Below are 21,347 nucleotides of genomic sequence, written 5' to 3' on the forward strand. Positions count from 1 at the left end.
TATGCACACAGGTCCAGCCAACTTTATGTACAAACAGAAATACCTATTTTTAGAAACCAGTCTTAATTTAAGACAGTCAAGCTAAAGCAAGCTCTACTTTACACTATACCTACAACTTTCCCACTAATTTATATGACTCAAAGAAAAATGCTGTTTATGTTTTTTTTCTTTTTAACCCTATCTGAATTCAGTGTATAGATCCCAAATTACTAAAGTGCAGTTTACTTAAAGTTGTTAGAACATGTACTAAAAATAACTTCAGAGGGTGTTTTTTGTTTGGTTGTTTTTTTCCCCTTAGTGATAACAAAGCTCTTTGTTCCTGCTCATATTCTGTATATCTTTAAGCTAGTTTTTGTCTAAAGATCCCTCAGTGCCTGCTCCCAGTCGGGGCTGCATTGGCTGCACTTCTGGTCCGCTTTTACAGCGTGCACCAGCCCAGGCTCAAAGACAAGCCAGGCTTAGAGACCGAGTCACTATTTTTTGTACAGTAGTTGGCCTTGAACATCAGCCTTGCCACATGAGAATCAGTTATCCTCTTCACCTGAATAAAATAAAACTTAAAATATTTTCTACCCACAATCCTGAAGTCAATTTCCTTGTTTTATTACTATTATAGCCTCTCCGCTCCCCCTCCGTCCCCCGCGTTGAGTTTCGGGCAGCTTTGCCAAGCGGCTCCATCTGACGGGAGCGCAGTCGCTTCCTTCCCGGCCAACCGCAGGGCAATCCTGGTGCAGCCCCGAAGGACGGACATCCCGAGGGGGGAGTGATGCCACCAGAATCTGCCATCGCCGCCTCATCCACTTCCTCCGTGCCCACAACCCAGCAGCCGGGCGCTGCCGGCGCCCAAGCCAGCCCGATACCAGAGGTGCCTCCGCCCCGGCGCACGGACAGTGTCCACGGGACGGCACGGCAGAGAACGGCGGTCGCCCGTGCTGTCCCGCCCCGCCGTGCCCCCCCGCTACGCCGCTGCCGTGTGCGGCGGTGCTGTCCCTGTCCCGGTCCGTTCGTGCCTTCTCCCTCCACAGCACCGACGGCAAGGAACGGTTGAACTTACTTGGCTCCTGCTGCGGGCCCCCGGAGGCACGGAGGGCGCGCACTCTCTGCCGCCTCGCCCCCGGCGCGGGACCCCCTGCCCCTGCCGCTGCCCCTGCCCCGGGCGCGGGGGCGCGGAGCCGGGACGGCGGCGGGGAGCGGCGCGGCCGAAGCCGCCGGGAGCCCGCTCCGCCGCTGCCTGCCCCGCCAGGCGCCTTCCAGCCCAGCTCTACCCGCATTGTTTTCCTCGCTCCATTTTTTTTTTTTTTTTTGATTCGCAAGAAAACGCCAAAATCCCTGTAAATGGCTCATTTCTGGGGTGGGGGAGCGCTCCCGGCGGCCGCCGGGGCTGCGCCGGGGGTCGCGGCGCGGGGGCCGCCGCATTCCCGCTCCCACAGCGCCGCCTGGCGGCCGCCCCGCGCCGCGCTCCCGCCGCGCCCCGCGCCCCGACCCGCACCCGCCCGCGTGTGCATCCCCAGCGGCCCCCGAGAACCCGCGGGGATCGCCATAAAGCGAACCCCCGCGGCCCACATTCCGTTCAAGTGCAATCTTTCTTTATTTTTTTCCTTTGTTTTTTTTTCTGCATTCTCTTTCAAACCCACTCCACACTGCCGCGCTATTACATGCTAATTTAATTTTACTATGGACGATATTTTCAGCATTTGCTGAGGACAGTAAATTTTGTAGTTTATGTTATTTCACTTTTTATGACTTTTTAACACTTAATAAAATTTTATTAGAGCACTTTTGTGTTTACAAGGCCACAAAACTCTTGGCAGGTTGTCAGAAGTCCTTTTTATTATGATCCTACTGATATACTGCAAGTAATGAAATAATCATGTCCAGAAATGTATCAAAGGCCAGAGGGATTATCCAATTTAATGGCTCTACAGATGCGCTGTGAGGGATACGGACAGGCAGCCCGTCGACAGGCTAAAAAGCGTGTGCGAGGAGGAGGCAGACCTGCTTAATTTCTTTCCCATTGCAGGCTGGTTCTGCGCTGTCATAAAGGCTCTGCGCTTGGTCATGTGATTCTGAGTGCTTTCCAGAAAAATGGATTTATTCTGTTGCAAAAAGCTTTTTTCTTTTTATTCTTAGGGGTGCAACTAGTGCTGATGTGCTTGCTCTGGTGTTTTCACTGCTTGTGACATTCATTAAAATACGATTTTCTGGAATACACCCAATGTCGTCGTACCATTGTGCAGCAAACAGTGGCTTTGGGCATGAGGATTTGGTCTTGCAGCCAAACAATAAATAAATAGGAAAAAGAAAGACCAAAATAAACAAACATAAATAAGAAATCAGAAGCAGAACAAGCTGGTGAGACCAAATCTAAGCGAGATATTTTACAGTGTTCTGTGAAATGATTGCTTTTTGCTTTTGTCTTTGCAAGAGTCGGGTTGCGGGAGTGCTCTCGTTTATGCCTGTGTCTTCCTTCCACAATGGGCTGTTTTTCTGCACTGCTGTCGGTGCTACAGCCTGAGATACTGCAGCTGTTTTTAAGGTCATTTCCTTTTATTTTAAATAACTGTTCATTTAACATATGTTGTTAAACTCATTCGTGCGTCAAAAGGAGGCGATTATACTTCCTGACCCTGAAAGCAAGGTGGGTGGCTTTGTTTTATAATTAAATTTGCCATGTTCAATTTCATATTTTTCTTTCTCTGTGCTTTCCTATAGAGCATGCCAAAAAAGATACAAGGCAGCAATGATACCAGGAGCGCTTCAGTGCCAGTCTTGTCTGTTCCAAACTTTTAAGCTTCACAGGGACACCATCAAGACATTCCTTCATCATTTTACAATTAATTGCTTATTTCATTGTGATTTAAAACCTGCCCCATTGAAGTCTGCAACTCAAATATATTTCACAATTTCTGAAGTAGAAGGGCTTTTTTCTTCCAGCACAACCACATGTAACATATTCCAAGGCCTCTTGTGATACTGCCAATAGGGATTTATTTTAAAGAAAACAGGTACTATCTGTGTAGTTTAAAAATATTTGAATAATTTGCAAGGACTTTACAAACAGACCTGAAGAAGTGATCAAAGAATTTATCTTCAAAATCACGACAACAGATTAGTGGACCACATGTTGGTATATTCATTCATATTGTGAATCTGCCTCACCTTGGATGAGTGCCTCCCAAATCAATGGGGTTTTGGAGGAGTTAAAATAATGTACAGTGTTAGTAAATACACCAGAACCTGGCGCAGGAGAAGTAATATAAATCATTAAATGCAGTTTAGCTTCAGGACAGAAGTTTTGTTTTTCCAGAACAATATCATCTACTGTAGATCATACGTTTGCAGGTCAAGGTCAATTTAAACTTCTTAAACCTTTATCAGCCATCAAACTGGAAACCTGCAGGATGAAATGATGTGATGAAAGAAGTGATGGACTGGAAACTGTTAACCTTGGAAGAGGAGCGTTGCTATTGTTCTTTTGAGAGAAAGAGCCAACTTAGAAATGCCTTGAGTATAAATACGTAAACATGCCACAGATTATTTAATCAATGAAGCATGCAACTAATTTAACCCTTTCCTGAGGGCTCTACTTTTTTCCTGGAACATCAGAAAAGGCCTGAGGAAGCAAGTATGACATTCTCACCATCATGGAAACAGAGAGGCAGGATTCACTAAGTGGACCTGTTCTGGCACCTAGCTGAGGTGTGCAGGGCTGCCGAGAACGTCCTGGCTGGACAACCTTGGTGGAATAATAAAAGGGAGCACCATGATGAGGGACAGCCCTGTCCCCAGCATGCACAAATGCCAGCCCCAGTAGAGGTTCCTCAGACCCCAACAGGCATGGTTAGGTCAGTTATATGGGGAGAGACATTCTCTTCCAGTGAGGATGGCCAGAAGATGCTATTAGAGACATGGGGAACATGGGTCCAGAGGAAATCTGTGAGCACTCTTACTGTATTTACATATAGCCCCTGGTTCTGGCCTGGTTATTCTCTTTCACAGGCCACCAAGTAGGTGCACTAGTGAGATGCAGTGTATTTGTGGCACACAGCACATCACTGAATCTATTGACACTGGTGAAAATGAGAAGATACATATTAATCATTTGAATGGACCAAATCCTACATCTATTCAAGTCAGCGGGAGCCGTGCCATTGTCCACAATGAGACTAAAAATGTAGTCATGATTAATTAATTAGTTATTAATAGGCATTTACCTAAGAGGTTTGTAATGACTTTGTACTACCAAAAGCACAAAGCTGAACTATGGTATGCTACAGACTGATGGGATGAATAACAGCAGGGTAACAGTTTATCATACGCATATCTACATGCAACATGCCAACAGCATTTTTTATCAAAACAACTACAAAAATAATGAAGTATGAAAATCCATCCAGAAGTCTATAATTAAGGAAGACAGGATGTTCTGTGGGAGCCATTTGGGTTTTAGCCACAGAACTCCTATGGATTAGAGTGGGATTTGTGCAGCTAAATCCCATTCAAACATCTGCAAACAAAGTTAAGGTTGATGATAAAGCCACAAATTCAACTATACCCCTTTCTGAAATCTGTTAAAGGGACTTCAATCAGGTCTTTAGTTTTCTTTTTGCAAAACTGCTGGCAAAGTAGGTGATAGGTACTTTTTCAGGCCTGTTTATTATTTTTATTTTTTGGTTGGCAAATCATTTGCCTGTTGATAGGTGCCGTTTCACAAATCAGGAGAAAATGTAACAAAAAAATGGGCCTGCTTTCAGGAGCTATCACTTGAGAAGGAAGGTCCGGTTCCTGTACATTAGATACTAATATAGTCCAGTGATATTCGGGAGACCCTAAGCCAATCCCTCCTCTGTAAATTCAAGCATGGATTTGAGCCCACAACTGCCACCTTCCAAATTAATGCCTAATACCTAGGTAATGGGGTCTTCCAAGACAGGTCTTCCAGAGGGGCACTCCAGGGAGTTCAAGGGAAGAGAGAAAACACCAGTAAAGTTTAATTAAAATGTCTCATTGATTTTTATTAAATTCCTGAAGCTTGGGGCGGGGAGGGGGTGTGGCTTGGGAGTGAGGCTGGAGCTCCTGAGTAGGTCATGAAATGGAGAAAAACCACGAATTCCTATAAAAACTCCAGCCTTTTCTTTCCCATGTAGTCCTCTGCTACAGAAGTTAGTATACTGCAGATGTAGAAAAGCATGAAAGTACATGAAGATAATTATATAAACTTAAAGTGTATAAAAATAAGACAGTTGAAACGCTACCCGCATTGCAGATTTATTATAGTTTAATTGGACATAGGCCAATGAGCATTGCGCCTCTGTGTCCACACTGATAGATGTACCCCATAAAAGCTTTCCTCAGAAGAAAGTCAGATAAGTGAAACTCGGTAGAAGAATAGCTGTACTTTCTGCAGCTATAGATTATTCAATCAATGAAACTCCTATCTAACTCAATACTACCCACATCCTTGGATTTACTTTCTGAACTCTAATCTGAAGTACAAACTGGCTCCCAAATTTCGCTGATGAATGTGGTAATTGTGAAAGCCCAGAAACCCTTCCCAGGGAGTAAGCAATAGCTCCAGACTATGGGTTTTATGGCTGAAACCAGAAAGGGACAGCATTTATAGTTCTTAAGACAGAGCTTGGGATTTGCTTTCTTGCTTAGGAACATAGCTATCATTTATAATGCAACGTAGTTTAAGTTCTTAAACTGAGTGGTAGTTATGGAATCATTTAATGTTCTTTATTATTTTGGCTTAGTCCCATTTTTCTACTCCTTTATTTGCAGTACATATATATCTCATTACCAGTTTTCAAGAAAATGTTAACATTTCTTTACTGTCTGTTTCCTGGTAAATTATGGAGACAAATTTATTAACTGTAACCACAGTAATACAGAAACAGAGTCTAACATGACTGCCTTGAAACACCCGACTCTGAATAACTACAAGGAACTCGAGGTGTAACTCTTAGCTGGAGGAATTACAAACAGCAAACTCAACTGGAGAACTTCCCACCTTATACTGGAAAGTCCTACCAAACTGCTGTACAATTCCTGCTGAACATGTAGGGATTAGGAGCTGTTTTACTGTTTAACACCCCTGTTGTCTATCTGCCCCGTGCCTTCTGTGTGTGAAGCACTGGCAGGAATAACAAACACGGCAAGAGTGCTCCCAGAGCTGGGAAGTCCTGGGGTGCCCAGGTGCTGCTCTGTTTACTACCACAGGAGAGCACCTTGCAATTTGCTGGGTACAGAATTATCTTTATTACCATTTTCCGGAGGAGAAACTGAGGCACTCAACTTGAAGGTATTCAGGTTCCTAGAAAAATCCCACTAGATGCTTTGTTCTCATAGAATCTGTATGCCTTCTGTTTTCATCCTTACCTGCATAAAGCATCCTTGTGAGTTCCAATGGTACCTCCAAGGCTTCACAGATTTGAATGGCAAAGGAGGAAGATGAATTCCCACCCCTCAGGTTACCAGCCTCGCTCTTAAGCACAGTAAGTCAGGTGGCACAAAATCTCCTACAGCAAACTGCCCACACTTGCCTGTGCAGAACATGGCATGGCAGGAACGAGGCCCTGCGGGGAGGATACATAGCGTGCAGGTCTCATGGGCACGCGGGTGCCAGGAGCAGCTGTTGGTAGAAGGATTAAGCTGGGATGTCATGGGTGGGCCAGCGCAGTGCACGTGTGGGAGCCAGGGCTGTCAGGAGCAGCGTCTGCAATGCAGCCGGTGCACGGCGAGGCCTGGGCAATCAGCTTGCCTCTCCCTTTAGCTCAGAGCTGGAGAGGCAGCTCTGCTATCGTTTGCGTGGCTGGGGCCAGTGGCAATTTCAAGCATCATCTTTTTGATCCAAATTCTGCCTTTAAGAGAGCGCTATGGAGACTGTCTCTAGCCCATCCTGGTCTCTCAGACCACCTTGCTTCTCTCTCTCTCCTTGCACAGTCCCAGCCATCCTGCTGGAATGGTTTGCAGGGGAGAAGGAGGGCTGGTACTACTTCCAGTGTTTTTTTCCTTTTGATCTGTGTGCACTGCTTTCCTGATGTACTCTGAGGCAAGGGTGAGGAGATATAAATATCTCCCATACCAATGAGAATTACCAGGATCTTAAAATGCCACTCAGAAGTGCAGTAACAACCAATATGTTACACCTGCAGTAGCTCTCTAAGTTTTTCATGTAAATAAAGGCTGTCTCCAAGAAGAGTCCCATACATAATATTACACAGTAATCATTAGCTTTAAAAAGTATTACAAATTAAACAAAATCCCACACATCAAAATGGATTTGGGCTATGTGAGCATTCAAAGCTTATTAAAATGACAAACTTGAAGAAGAAACTGGAATGCTTAAACCTCAGCACTTGTTCATGTGCTGGTTTGATTTAAAGAGGACTCAAGAGGCTTTCTTGAGCCTCTCATGAATTATTCCCCAGACTTTGATGCTGGCCAAAACATGGCCATGACTAGCCCCTACGTCCCTCCCTCTGTGTGATCTGGCTTTTCACAGAAGATTCCAACCTGACAGTCTTTCCTCTCTCACCCATACTCTTGGCAACTTTTTATTTTAATTCGGGAATTCTATGGCCCTTATCTTTGCTCCCACTTAAAAAAGATGTGGTTTGCAATGCTTTAACACTTCTACTAATGCAGCAGTTTCTTGGTGCGTAGCACAAGTTTGGGGCCTTTTCTCTCTGGCTGCAAGTGTGCTAGGGCAGGTCTGCACCCCAGCCAGCATGTGCTGCAGCAGGGCTCGAGCCTCGCTGCTGCGGCCACTTCCACTCCACCTTTTACAGAACCTTCGGTGAAAAAACGCCTTTCTAGTTTCTCACATTGTTCACACATCCTAGCTCAAGTCTCTCATGCCCTAAGGGTAAGAACAATTTTTTTTTTTTTGCGAAATTATTGCCCATAAAGTGAAAAATTTACAGCAGTAAGCGTTGTCTGGGGCTCAACTGCAGTAGAGCCCCAGATGGTGATGGCCAAACAAGTAGCACTGGTTGTGGGAATGGGAGTCAAGCAGAAGGGGCTGAGAGCCAACGAGGGAATGGAGGCTACAAAGAGAGGTTTTGGTCATCCTTCACCATAAAGTCCATAAGTAAGTCTGGCTCAAGGAACGGGCAAGGGCCTGGTCAATTTTTAGACTAGTTGCAATGAGACTTCTGTGAAAAAAGTTTTGGCAACACATCCAGCAGGACAGCTTTGCATGCCAGGTTGCTGTGATTTAAGTGACATCCTTTTTATCACAATGACATTGAACCAACCTGAAAAATGTTTCAAGATACTAAATCCTTCAAGATTGATATTTGGAATTGAATCTTCTTTCAAAATTGGAATTTTCCCATCACTGATGACATCTTTGTATTATGGAGTCTCTTATCTTTCGTTCTAATAATATTGCATAGAACTGTCTTTGTGACACACTGAAGAGCTGTGATAAAGTGATGCAGTGAATTTTCTCACTGGGATATAAGAAAAAGATGTCTCCTGGACAGCTTCTGTTTTTGTTCGTTTGCTTTTGTTTTATATATAAAAATTCTACAAAATCCTGTTACAAAACACAAGATAACTCCAAACAGATAAAATTTGTATCAGTAAGACATTTTAAAAAGACAGTAACAATATCACAGGAAGGTGACTGTAAAGGCAAATCAAATTAAACACTTATTTTTAAAGTCTCTGAAAAATTAGCCTATGTTTTGTTCACATTATTTGTCTGCCCTCACTGCTTCAAATTTTTCCTGCCCAAATACTCTTTAGCCATTGCCCCATAGGCTAACATTGTGATATGGTGAATATGTGTCAGATTAACAACACATCCTTTTAAAAATGTCACCAGAGCCAGGTAGGGCCTGATCCACTGCCCATGGAAAATCAAAGGAAGCTTTTCAGTTACTTCTAAAGCCTTTGAGTTGGTTGGTGTCATAGTGAATATAGGAAAGGATATGAAGATAAGTAGTTTCTGCTGATTTCCCAAAAGCTTTTTACAATTGTCACTGTACTTCCACATAAGCCCGTGCTCACTAAGGCAGTAGGTCTGTGTACACACTTCAAAAAAGATACATAAGACAGGATGCTGTGTAAAGAGAGAGAAATCTCTATACATTCCTACAAGTACTGTGAGAAACATACTTTGACATGGAGAGAAGAGGGTCCATTTTTAGTGTTAATCTATTTTAAAATGTTTTCAGTAGGTAATACACCTGGGAAGAACACCCCATATTCTAGAACTTGCAGCAAATGTTCCAGACATATAATTTAACCAAAATATCAAATATCTTTCACTACAGTCCAGTTAACCTTTGTAAACTAAACAATTACTGATGGGACTTTCCTCAGAAGATGAACTTTTGGCAGTGGATATATAAACACACTTTGTGGCCTGAGTCCTTTTCCACTAACATACTTTGGTTTTGGCACAGTAAAAAAATTAAGAGAGGGGAGGGTGGAAGGGTCAGCCGCTTCCCGACATCTAACGTCTTTATCAGTACCAGCAACCCTTTGGCTGGTGTCAGTGATTTGTGGTATTGTTGTTTATCTGTGTATCACTCACTTGGACGCACTGTTTAGATCCAAAGGTCTCAAGACCATTTGCAATCTCTTCTAGGCGTGCTGTACCAGACAGGGCAGACATCTGGCTGTCAGTTATAATTGCATCCTGCACCAGAAGTTGTTTTTAAATACTCCTGGTTGCCTTTGAACGCAGAACTGTGATGCTCAACAGTTTCAAGCCATTACTGCAAGAGGCAAAGTCAATCCATGGCTTTAGCCCAGTTTGAAACAAGATTTATGAGAGGCGGTGGGGAGGGGGGCCACTTTACAAAAGGGTGGCTGTTTGAGCCTGCTCGCGTTTTAATGATACAGCAGTTTCCTTTCCAGCCCATACTACTTCTTCTTTGAACGCTGACAGAAATAGTGCATCAGAAAAGTATATCTGTGGTGTTGTCATGTTTACTGTTTCCTGTTGTCTTTCTTTGGAAGTATTTTAACAGAAATTAGGACTTCATATAGAAAACCTACACACTCTGGGATGAAAGGATTTACTATTAGGTTTCCTTCTCACTCTAACATGGTGGACTGTGATTTAAACCCTACAGACTCATGACAGGATATGATGCCAATTAAAAGCATGAAACCTAATTTTTTGACAGAATAATCACATAATCCCCTTTCTATTATCTGGCTAAAGGGCTACTGACAGCACCTTTATTTCTCAACCCAAATCTTGGATTTATTAGGCTAACAAACTGCTCTTGTTTAAGTTATATGGGCCAATGAATATTGTTGAATGTCCAGGCACAGAACAGCATTCAATATTGTAAAGGGATGTTTATCCCCTGGTAATTGTCACACTGGGTCAAGAATGCACAGAAATGTAAGTGGACAGCTGGTTTTGGTTGGAAGTAGAGTTCTGATTTGCTGTTCAATACCGAAACAATTATAAAGTAATTTAATAACAAATCCTATAAAGTGAAACTTTACAGCAAAAAAATTCAGCTGGAGTCTCTTCTGAGCTTTGAATTCAGTTCGCATGGAGTACATAAGAAGTTTGATGGAAAAACATTACTGGATTAGAGACACGAAAGAGGGTAAGTTCTGCCTCTCTAAGTTGCCAGTTTTGTGACTGCTTGAGCCCAACACGTGATCTACACTTCTACACTGTTTTGTCAAGGCAAGACTTTTGGTGAGACATATCATGCTGATGCACTGTTGGAAGTGATCTGTGCCTCTCCCTGCTTTGACACCTGATCTGACACAGCAAAGAGTCCGGAGGCCAGTATGTACCATTTCAGTGCAGCCCCTGATGGTCTGCTATCTATATTACATATGGGTTTTCCCCAGAAATGTCTCACATTTACACACTTTTTTTTTTCAGCAGCGTCTGAAATGGGGAGGAATCTCTCTCTCTCTTTGTCACATACTCGCTCACATAAACTGGAGCCTGCAATTTCCCTAATCACTAAAATCCCTTCTCCCCACATGTAAGTTGTTAACCTTCATTACATCCCCAAGGGGACCTGTGCTAAGCACAGGCCTGTTAAAATGAAAATAACCATCCCTCCAAATTGCCAAATCATCATATTAAAAGTCTCCTTCTTATAAAGCAAGGTTCATCATTTGCAGTGCCGGGCTAATGCCGGCTCAGAGTTGAAAGTAATTATTTCTGCTATATGGTTTTATTTTTAAAAATACTTCATTGGCTTCTGCGGCATCACAGCAGCACATATCGTATTAAATCTTCCTGAAGTTACAAGCTTTAAGATGAAGATACACCTTACAGTTATTAGAAAATTCAAATGGAGACTGCTTTCACATGTACATATCCATTGTTTTCTTTGAGCTTCAAGGTTAATTTTTACCCTGTGTGTTTTCCAGATGCACATTAGGATTTTCCCCTCATTTCCTGTCTCGTTTCTAATCTAAAATCTATTGCCATTTCCTAATAATTTTAAAAAGAGGGGGGCTGTTGAGTGAACAGAGGAACTCCAGTTCCGAGTCAAGTGTGCCAGCGCTTCTGAACCACCATTTTATCGCTGTTGTGTGGGGGCTGCAAAATGGTGGTTCCTTTGATTTTGATATACAGGGACCTGCAATACACTCGTGCGGTCATGAAAAATGCCCTCGGCCCAGCTAGAAAAAGGCCAGTTTCTCTCGCTGGTGCTTGCTTTGTGCCTGTCTCTCGTTCATGGCCCTCGGTTGCCTCAGAACTGCCTGTAATTCCTCAGAGAGATCCACAACCCCACTAAAGGCTGATTTCTAATTTAAAGTTCCTCAAGAGCAGCCGCAGTGCTGTGTGCATGACATACAACTGCAAATGGTAAGAGGACAAAATCTCAGTAATTTTGTGTCTTGGGTGTTTATACTAATAGGGGACTAAGTGTCACGCAGGCAGTAGTCCCATGACCAGTTTGTATGGGGAATGAATGTTTTGCTCGTGAATAAATGGTCTCTCCAGATCAAGGCTGAGGTCACTGGCAAGATCTAGGGGTTAGCTCATTTTAAAGCTATGTGCATATGTGAATAAAGGAGTTAATACTTGGACTGTCAGTATCTCTCTCGCATAAGAGATGTGTTCAACCTAATTTTCTTTTAATAGTTGGACACAAACAGTTTATCCAACACTGCAGTGTAAATATTTTGCTGGCATAACGGCAGCCAAAGCAGGCAGTGACCTTGGGCTACCACTAGTGAGGTATCAAAGAGCACCACAAAAGAGGGTTAGGAAAATGCTAACGAAATGGAAATCGGCGGTGATTACCCACAGAAGAATGAGTATCGTCTTTTGCCTGTGAAGAAATGATTTCCTTTCAGGCAGGTACGCAGCTACCGTAGTGCATTGGAGAAAGCAGCTTCACAGCGTGCCAGTAAATACGGACGATGCAAAATATGCCAGCAGTTGAGAATCTATGTGTAGTTTCCCCCCAGATAAAATAGATCCACAGCAACAGTATTTATGGTCTACACAACAATATTATTTTTCTGTCTTTGGTTTGCAAGGGTTGTAAATAGAAAAAAAAAAAAATGCCAAGCTATTAAATCTAGGAATAACAAGGCTCTTAAAGCCAGGTTTATTGTACCAGGGTCTGTAAGAGCTTTACATTTTTTGGTCTGCGGGTGTTAAATATACGGCCTGAGCCAGGATTCCTGCTCCCATGCTATTTATCTCTCTCTAAATATTTGGGGGAAAAAATAAGCAGGCAGATGTCCTTAAACTGCGGGCACCACTTGCCGGCTGGTGCGGAGTGGGCTGGCCTGGTCCTGGCCCCGGCCCTGGGGCTCAGGCTCCTCGCTGCCCGCAGCCCCCGGGTGGGTGGAAGTACATTTGTATTTTGCCGAAAATGAAATGAAACGGTCCCTAGTGTTTTGATTTTACTGACTTTTAAGCGCTCAAGCCAAGTGTTATCCAATTTTTTTCTCATACAATCTGTTTGGAGAGCTAGCAGTGCATTTCAAAACAGCTTATTTTGATGACATGGTCATAATTCTAAATAATTTGATTTCCAAATATATACATCATACTGTGGCCTTGCCAGAAAATCATTCTATTGAAAGACTTCTGTCCTAAGATTCAGACTAAATAAAGGAGAAATGATTACATGATATAAACACCTTTCTGGGGAAGGGGGGTGGAGTATGCTGCTGTTTGCCGGAAAAAAGCTAAACAAAGAAAATATTTTCCAAATGCAAAAGCTTCTTTCTGGGGGTCATGAACTGGAGACATTGCGGGTACTGTCAAAAAGCTAAAGAGGAAATGAAAAATAGCACTTGCTCCTTCTGAATGCGTGTGTGTTTTCTTTTCTTGATGGCTGGAGGAGACTGTACTCTAACAAGGTTTCTCAGTGTATTAGAAAATGCAGAAACATGTAATAGTCCATTGGTTCCTTCAAACTGAAAAATCAGAGAGCATGTTTAACATACAAGAACTCTGTGTGTGTATTAGCTTGTAGCTGCAAAGCAGAACTTCCATGTATGTATCTATGTATGGTGGAATTAAAATCTTCAGCCTTCGATAAAATTGTATTCTGTAATAAAACTGCTGCACCTTGATTCCAGACTGCACTGAATCCCAAATTAAACACCCCATTTACTCTACTGTAACAAGCAGGAAGGTTTGCTACAGTGAACACTATTACAGACAGGAAAGGCATATTATCATTCTCTTTACCTTCTGTATATATGATAGCAACACCTAAACAGCCCCTGTGAGTCATATTTTTCTCTAGTTCCCGACTTCTCTTACAAGAAAGAACTGTTGAAGGGAAAAGGTGGATTGAAATGTGATATTTAATTTCATATCACTCCCTTAATTATTTAGCTAGCTGGACAGACAACTCCAGCAGTTTAAAAGCAAGCAGGTAGTGTATTTTACTACAAAATGTCTTTCTGGATTTCATGAATAACTCAGTGTCATAAACAGAAACAGCTGGCATGCTGAAGGCTGTGTAGATTTCTTGATGCATTATATATAATGTAGATGCTTCCCACATAATGTACATGAACTATCCACTTCATATCAATGTTTGTAGCCCACAAATACCATAAATAATATACCAGGGACATCAGATTAGGGGACTTAAACTTGTTAATTCAGGTTATATATTAAAATGCTATCTTTTAGTGGCCATTTGTCTATTGTTTAAAGGTCTAACAATTTCAGATGCATACAGTTCTTGGGTGCTAATTTTCCTACCTTTTTCTGGGAGATACATTATAGAATTTTGATTTTTGTTGTGGTTATTAAATTAGAAATTGGAGCTCACTGAGGATAACAGGAGGAGGGAAAGACGGTTAATGCTGCTTTGTCGGGCTGTGCCTGGAGCCGGGCTGAAGGCTGTCAGCTTTGCTCGGAGGGGAGCTCCCCTCTAGTGGACTGAGGGTGAATTTTATTCCTTTTTTCATGCCCCATTCTGGTCTTCATTTATTAAATACAAGGTACCTTCTCTAAGGATATTCTTGGCTATTAACCTTCATGCATGAGACAGGAGCTGAAAGTTAATAAAGAAAGTATTTCTCATCAACTGTGGTGATGTGAGGCATGGACAAGTCATACTAGTAAGCCAAGAACGTGAATCCCCAGGCCTCTCACAGCTGAGGTTAATCTGAAAGGAGTTACAAGTTTGAAGTTGTTTTAGATCAGATGTCTAAGGCGAAGAAGGAGGGCTCCATTCCCAGACATCTGATCTAAACCCTTTGAGCCTTGGGAATTTTAGCTCCAGATGTAGGTTCCAGCTCTGCAGATGATCCTTATCTTTAATGGGACCAACTCAAACAACCACACATAGATTTGTTGCCATTGCAAAGGACCCAAACAAAGAAGCTGGCACTCAGCCTGTAGCTTTGGGGGAACTCATTCCTGGAGTTTGGCTCACCTCTGTTTAAAAGTGGAATAACCTAGGAAAAAGAAACAGGCCAGGGAGTTGTAAAGCTGAAGAATAAAGGATGGGACTGAATGAGAAGTTTTTCTGGGCCCATGCAGGGCGCTGTGTGTAGCGTTGCTGGGCTAGAGACTCTATTAGCATCTACTGTAAGTTTTGTTCCAAGGGATCAGGTTTCTGGAGCCTGAGACCAGTTACGATACATCAGAGGAAGCCTCGTAATAGGAAGCTTTATTGCCTTGTGCTAAGTGAGCCAAAAGTCAGGGGCTTTCCCTTGTAAGCATAAGGCTGGGAACGGGGGAAGGGGAGGTGGGAGGGTTTTTTTTTCTTTTTGCCTGATGTGTTTCATCTTTCCCCACCTCCAACATCAAAGTGTTTGCTAGGGCAAGTCAGCCCTGTGATTCTGGAGCTCTGTATTTCCCCTCTCCCAATAGTTTCCATGCCCATTTCCTATGCCCCAGCTGCCAGAGCACTAACCCTCTGCTGCTTTAATCACTCCATTAATCAAGCCTTTGCGGTGATCAGCACGCCAGCTCTCACTGCCACAAGGAAGCCTGTTACTTCTTCAGGACACATAATCTCCTAGTAGCCCTCCAAGGGTTTTTACTCAACTCAGCCATATTGCTTCACCAGCTAAAAAGGGTATTTCACTCTATTTTGAACTACCTGGGTTTTTAATGTGATGTAGCTCACATAAGCCACAACCCAAGAATATTTCCTATATTTTGAGCACTACGAAGGTGAAAAGGCACACTTAGCTGTTTCCTATCTCAGCTTCACAGACGCTGTGATTTCATTAACCAGACAAACACTGTCGTCAAACCAAAGATCAGCAGATACAAACAAGTCATTTCTGCTGGCTCCTAGAGAGCCATGATTGCATCCCCATGGGCACAGGGGGGGCTGTCATATACAAAGGTATGTGTATAGACAGTCTCCAGTACAGTCAGAACAGTTTATTAACTACTATTTTGTACTGGCTAGTGCCAAAACATGGCAGATCCTATTCTGCTAGGAGACTTTGAAAAATTAAAAATGTAGCCATAAAACAAAAGATCACAGTAAAGCCACAGACAGAGTAAAAAATAAATGAAAGCTTAGCCACCTTCAGTGGTCTCTCACAACTTTGACTCTTGCAAGTGGAACAGTGTAATGCTTGAAAATGATTTTGCAGTGTCTTTTGTACGGTGAATACTAGGCACTCTGCTGACTTGCAGGATGAAAATGTCATTTCCGAAGGTTAAGGGCAAGCAGGGAGAGTCCTGTGTGCTCAGGGAAGGTGCAGCTCCTGCCTGGCGCAAGGTGGAGCGCGGCTTGTCGCCCGGTAGCTCTGCCTGCCTTTCCTAGGAAACCTCTCTTCCCGCCCATCTGTCTCCCAGCACGCCCTGCCTTTTCCTGAGCCATCCATTTCTGAAGCCAGGAAAATCAGGGAAAGGAAGAAAAAAAAACCCCAAACCAACAGGGTTGCACTAGAAAATACATCACTACCATCATCATTCCAGCAATATGTGAGAGCAAAAGCACAAGGGTGGGATGTGAAAACGGCAGCAGAGAGGAAATGAGCTTGGAGTTTGAGAATCCCAGCCTGCTGGGAAGAACAAAATCCCTCCAGTTGTGGCAAAAGGTTCAGCAAAGAGCAGCGTCTGAAGAAGCGGAGACTGAAAGAAGTGGAAGTGAGACCAGTCTGCTTGCTGACAGCAATGGGGGGCACAGAAAGCAAGAGTATTGCCATTCATCAGCTTTCAGTCTTGAAGCATAAGCACGCTCTAAAATGTTCAGTGTCCAGTTTATATAGCTGTTCATCCCCTTCCCAGATCGAGATTTGAATTCTGCAGCGTGGGTGATTTGTGTCTGAGGGGAGCAAAGTGGTTCTCTCTCATGAACACACACACGTGCACAAACACCCCCACAGTCTCGGGTGGACATCTGCAAAAGTATCAGCAGCAAACAGAAATGATAACACGTAGAACAGTTTCCAAATACCAACACTGATGCAGTACAATAAGTACAATAGTTTTATAGAATCATTTCACTGAAGTATTTACATTTCTATCTGCTGTGACAGCATGTTTAAACTTTTCTTCCTGTATATTAATGCTTGTTTTCTCATGTAAGTTCTCTAGCTCTGGCTTCATAAACATGCATCAAATCCAAATGACATGTTTGCATGTGTATACTCAATGAACAACACAAATTATTTATCCCTTGGGATAAAGGACTTGAAAATACAGATGGTCTTGATACAGTCTGATAAGAACGCAAACAGGAAAATATCTTTGTTGACTTATATCTTAGTAATCAGTAATAATTAGTTATTGTCTCGAGATGTATTATATTATTTCATAAACCTTGCAACAAACAATAGCTAAATGAAATTAACTTTGATTTTCTTAGGATTACTAAAGATAACATCAGATAACTTCCTTAGCAAAGTAACAAAAACCCATGCACCATTTTCCCTTGTTTTTTGATCTATGTAAAATTTAAAGGCAAAAATCAAGATCACAAAAAGTGTCCAAGAATATTAGCTGGCCCCTCACTTCTATGGTTTTGCACCTGAGCTATTTTATTTTATTTTATTTTATTTTATTTTATTTTATTTTATTTTATTTTATTTTATTATTTTGGTTTGGCTTGTTTTGTTTTGTTTTGTTATTTTAAAGCGTGCTTTTGCATCTTCAAATTACCATCCTCATCAGATGCCAGTATTAAATCTGTTGAGTGGTTTTAGTTCTTCTGAAATAATTTCTATTTCTCACCACTTTGACCAGTTATTTCCACACCAGGAACTATGGCTGGTGTCTTGCCTTCAGTATGTGCTGTTCTGCTTTCCCATTTCACCTGAGCAAACCCAAACAAAATCTTTTTCTCTGTTTGTGGTTGTTCCATAGGCTGATTAGATTCCAGACAGACATATCTATCTCGTGTAGCAACTTAGCAGTTTTTTAGGAGTGTTTTAATTTGTGGGTTAATATTGGCAAGAAACTAATAGCTGAGCTGTATTTGTTTTTGGTAACACCACATTGTAGAATGCTAATCCTTCCCCTGACTTTTAGTGTGAGGGAATCACAAAGTTATGATAAAGATCTGCACATATAGCTGTCTTCATGTCAGGGCAAATCAAATGCACAGATGATCGCAGGGAGAAAATGCGATAGGATGCGTGCGTGGCTGAGTTAATAAAAACATCCAGCGACTGTTCCTCCTTCAGCCCTTGGTGCAGAGCTGTGCACTTGCATGGCCACAGACTCCGCTGTGACGACTCCTGGCCCTACCAAGGTTCTCCCTCCTTTCTGCCCTGCTGCTCTTCTGCCTCACCTCTGCCTGGACCTGCTCCCAGGTCACCTGCCAGTCACTATTCCATGCTCCTCCACCAGCCTAAAGCAGTCCCCAGAAAAGTTTGGTGTCTTCATCTTACTGTGTTTCATACATTGGTATTACATATTAAGCAAGAATGGCTTAACCAATTGGTCACGTGCAATGATGCCTATCTATCTTAGAGTTCTTCTTCTCCTTATCCTTAATTTTGGTATAATTTCAGAAATATCAGGTATGTGTTTTTATTTTTCCACGTGTAAGGCAATTAGATCTCAGGCTATATTTTCTAATGCAACTGTTAGTTTGCATTAAAATAAAATGGAAGATAAGTTCTATTTCCCCTGAATAGTCAACTATCTAATGCAGACTACTGGATTTCTGAGTGGTCACCTGATTGCAGAACTTGCCTGAACCTGTAAGAATTCACATATTTTCTTTGCAGTGAGGTGAATTTGTGGTGCAACTAATCTTGAGAAACTAATTAACAAAAATATTTGTTACTGATTATCTGTGATGGGTGGGGCTATCTGAACATCTGTGTTGCTAATAGGTGACTCCGAGGCAGGGCTTGTGGGGTTTGCTGAGGCTAGTATATGAGCCTGATTGGAAAAAAGACATTTTCTATTGCATATAAGTTTTCTGAGAATGACTCAGATGTTTTATGGAGATCCCTGTATTGTTGCTGTACAACATAACTACCAATGGCCAGAAACTGTGCAGTTTGCATCACAGCTTTGTTTAATATCAATCAAAATAATCTCTGCAGCTGTCCTTTTTAATATAGGAATTATTAAACTAGCACCCTACTGAAAAAGCTTGACTGATACAGAAAAATATTAAGTGAAATTACTGAAAATAGAAGATATTACATGCTGCCATGTGGATTGGTATTGATACATGAAACTGTAATGCTCACCTACAATAACTGTTCATCTTGTAAAGCTGTGCTTTATATCTTACTGGTGTTTGACCTCTTGATGGATAGACTCAGCACAACTGTGTAGACTGGTGGTTTAGAGAGTCCAGGGTTTGCTTCAGTCACTAATAGCAGTTTGGGAACTTTAAAAGAGGAGTGGAATGTCTCAGTCAGGCCTACCAACCAAAATGTCACACAGGATGGAGAAATCTTCACCTAAGAACTGGCCTGGTATAAGTAAATGTACTCTACAGGGTAAAATCACTGTGAGATTGCCCTTTTCTGACAGCTTTCAGAGGAGACTGACCACGTCCTGGGGAGAAATTCTGGGACTCGCATAGCAAGACATAACTACCCCTGTTGGACTTTCCATCAGTCTACGGCAAACAAGCTTACATCAAGCTGCCTGCTTCCTAGCTGGTTTTGCTGACAGAATAGGGCCCAGGAGTACAAGTTCACTCAGGGCAAAATTAAGTCTACCTGCATACTGCCAGGTAATTAAGTCTGCTACCAAACTGGGCTGTAGTTCATCACTGACCAACTAGAAGCTGTGAGCTCAGCACCAGGGGGATAACTATCAGGGCATATTATCTATAAAACAACAAAAAAAATTACTTGGGTGAATAAGGCACATACTTATTCTCCTTTTGTTTAAAATTTATTCAAAAATATCATGCTAAGAAAGAAAGGATAACCATATTATAGGTACTTCTTTCTAATCTTCAGAGTTCCTTCAGAATTGAGGTACGGATGTGAGGAAACAAGTCTGTCCCCTGGATCTGAAAAAACCAGCATCTTCAGTCTCTAGCCCAGTCTGCCATGGATTCTGTCCAACACACTTGTCTGTCTCAGTCTCTCAGCTTTTTAAGTGGGGGTAATATTAATTCACCTTTGTAAAGTGCTATGAATTCTTTAGATGGAGAAAGTGCTGTGTATGTCAAACCCTGAACTCAATTTTGGCAAGTAAGTGAAGAAATTGATTTTGAGCCTATATTTATTTGCAGTTTTAAATTGCACTAACTTCCTTAGACTTACTCCAAATGTACAAATGTGTAACTGGCAGCAGAATTTACCCCACACCTCCTTACAAACCACTTGTCCAACCACTGACCTACAGCAGGTAAGCGCACAGCAGAATCTGGCTCCTTATATCTCAAGTTGTTTTATAAAACCAAGAAAATCACTTTTATAGATTTTTTTTTTTTTACAAACTGCTAAAATATAGTGGTTGTTTGTTTTAATACGCAGTGCAGAAATTTATTCATGTTGCAATAGGGTACAGTAAGGGTCAAATTCTACTTTCCACTATTTGAGTAGGTAGATAATATAAATCCATTGGTATCAAAAGTGCTTCTTTAGGTTTATCTTTTTGATCTGCTGTAGTACAGGCGTGAAATATATTTATTTCATTTTGCAACAGATGACTTTTTTGGTAATGGCTGCTACAGGAAATATTGACTTTTTATCTTTTAATAAATAATACTTATAGATTTAGAAAAATCATTACGTATGAATTATAGCTACTGTAATCATTATAAATACATTAACAACAAATAGTCAAGCCAAATTAGAAAAGGTCTATTAAAAATTAAATAAAAAGATCTATTGAGTAAACAGATGTCTCTTCACAGCAGACATATCCCCACAGTTATTGACTGAAGCACTTCTAAGTATTAGGAAATGACCAACCATGACAAAACATTACTAAAATAATGCTCCATAAAATACAACTTGTAATGTTGCCTTGATCAAGGATGATCAGGAGGCTAATTAACATATTTCTGTGCAATATTCTCAGAAATCCATTGGCTTCTATAAAGAGATCTAAATGACATACTTAGAAATAATTAAAGAGTTCAGGCAACAATTTTTTAAAAGAATAGCTATCATCCAGGGTGAGTGCACTTTAAAGGTGACCATCTGTCTGTTGAGGTACTTTCTTTTGCCCTCTGCAGATAAAGGGTTCAAGAGAACAGCAGAGAAGGAAATTGCAGCAAATGGACCCTGAAGCTTAGCAAGGTGGAGCCCTCAATTCCGATTTGAATCAACTCACATAAAGCAGGGAATATGTAAAATCTGGTAGGACCAGGGCCCCAGCTGCTATTATTATGATGTAAGAACTTATCCAGCAAATAAATACATGACATAAAAGATACAATCCTACAGTGTCGATGGCCATGTTTAAAAAGTACATAAACAAGATTATACTTCAATTATTATGCTGCTTTGCTTTTCCAGAG

General features: G+C 41.8%; 1 long non-coding RNA gene across 2 annotated transcripts in view; it reads right to left on the reverse strand.

Annotated features, from left to right (window-relative positions):
* The window catches only part of LOC110355777 (uncharacterized), a 187,161-nt gene that overhangs the window by 128,484 nt on the left and 37,330 nt on the right, over positions 1 to 21,347 (reverse strand). The window contains exon 1 of one of the 2 annotated variants that reach the window (XR_010473877.1): positions 1,055 to 2,917. The exons of the other annotated variant lie outside the window; for it this stretch is intronic. This is a non-coding gene — a long non-coding RNA (uncharacterized LOC110355777). Of the gene's footprint in view, positions 1 to 1,054; positions 2,918 to 21,347 lie in introns of those variants that run through there. 2 annotated transcript variants of the gene reach the window in all.

Source organism: Columba livia, chromosome 7, assembly GCF_036013475.1.
Source record: "Columba livia isolate bColLiv1 breed racing homer chromosome 7, bColLiv1.pat.W.v2, whole genome shotgun sequence".
Classification (NCBI taxonomy): Eukaryota; Metazoa; Chordata; class Aves; order Columbiformes; family Columbidae; genus Columba; species Columba livia.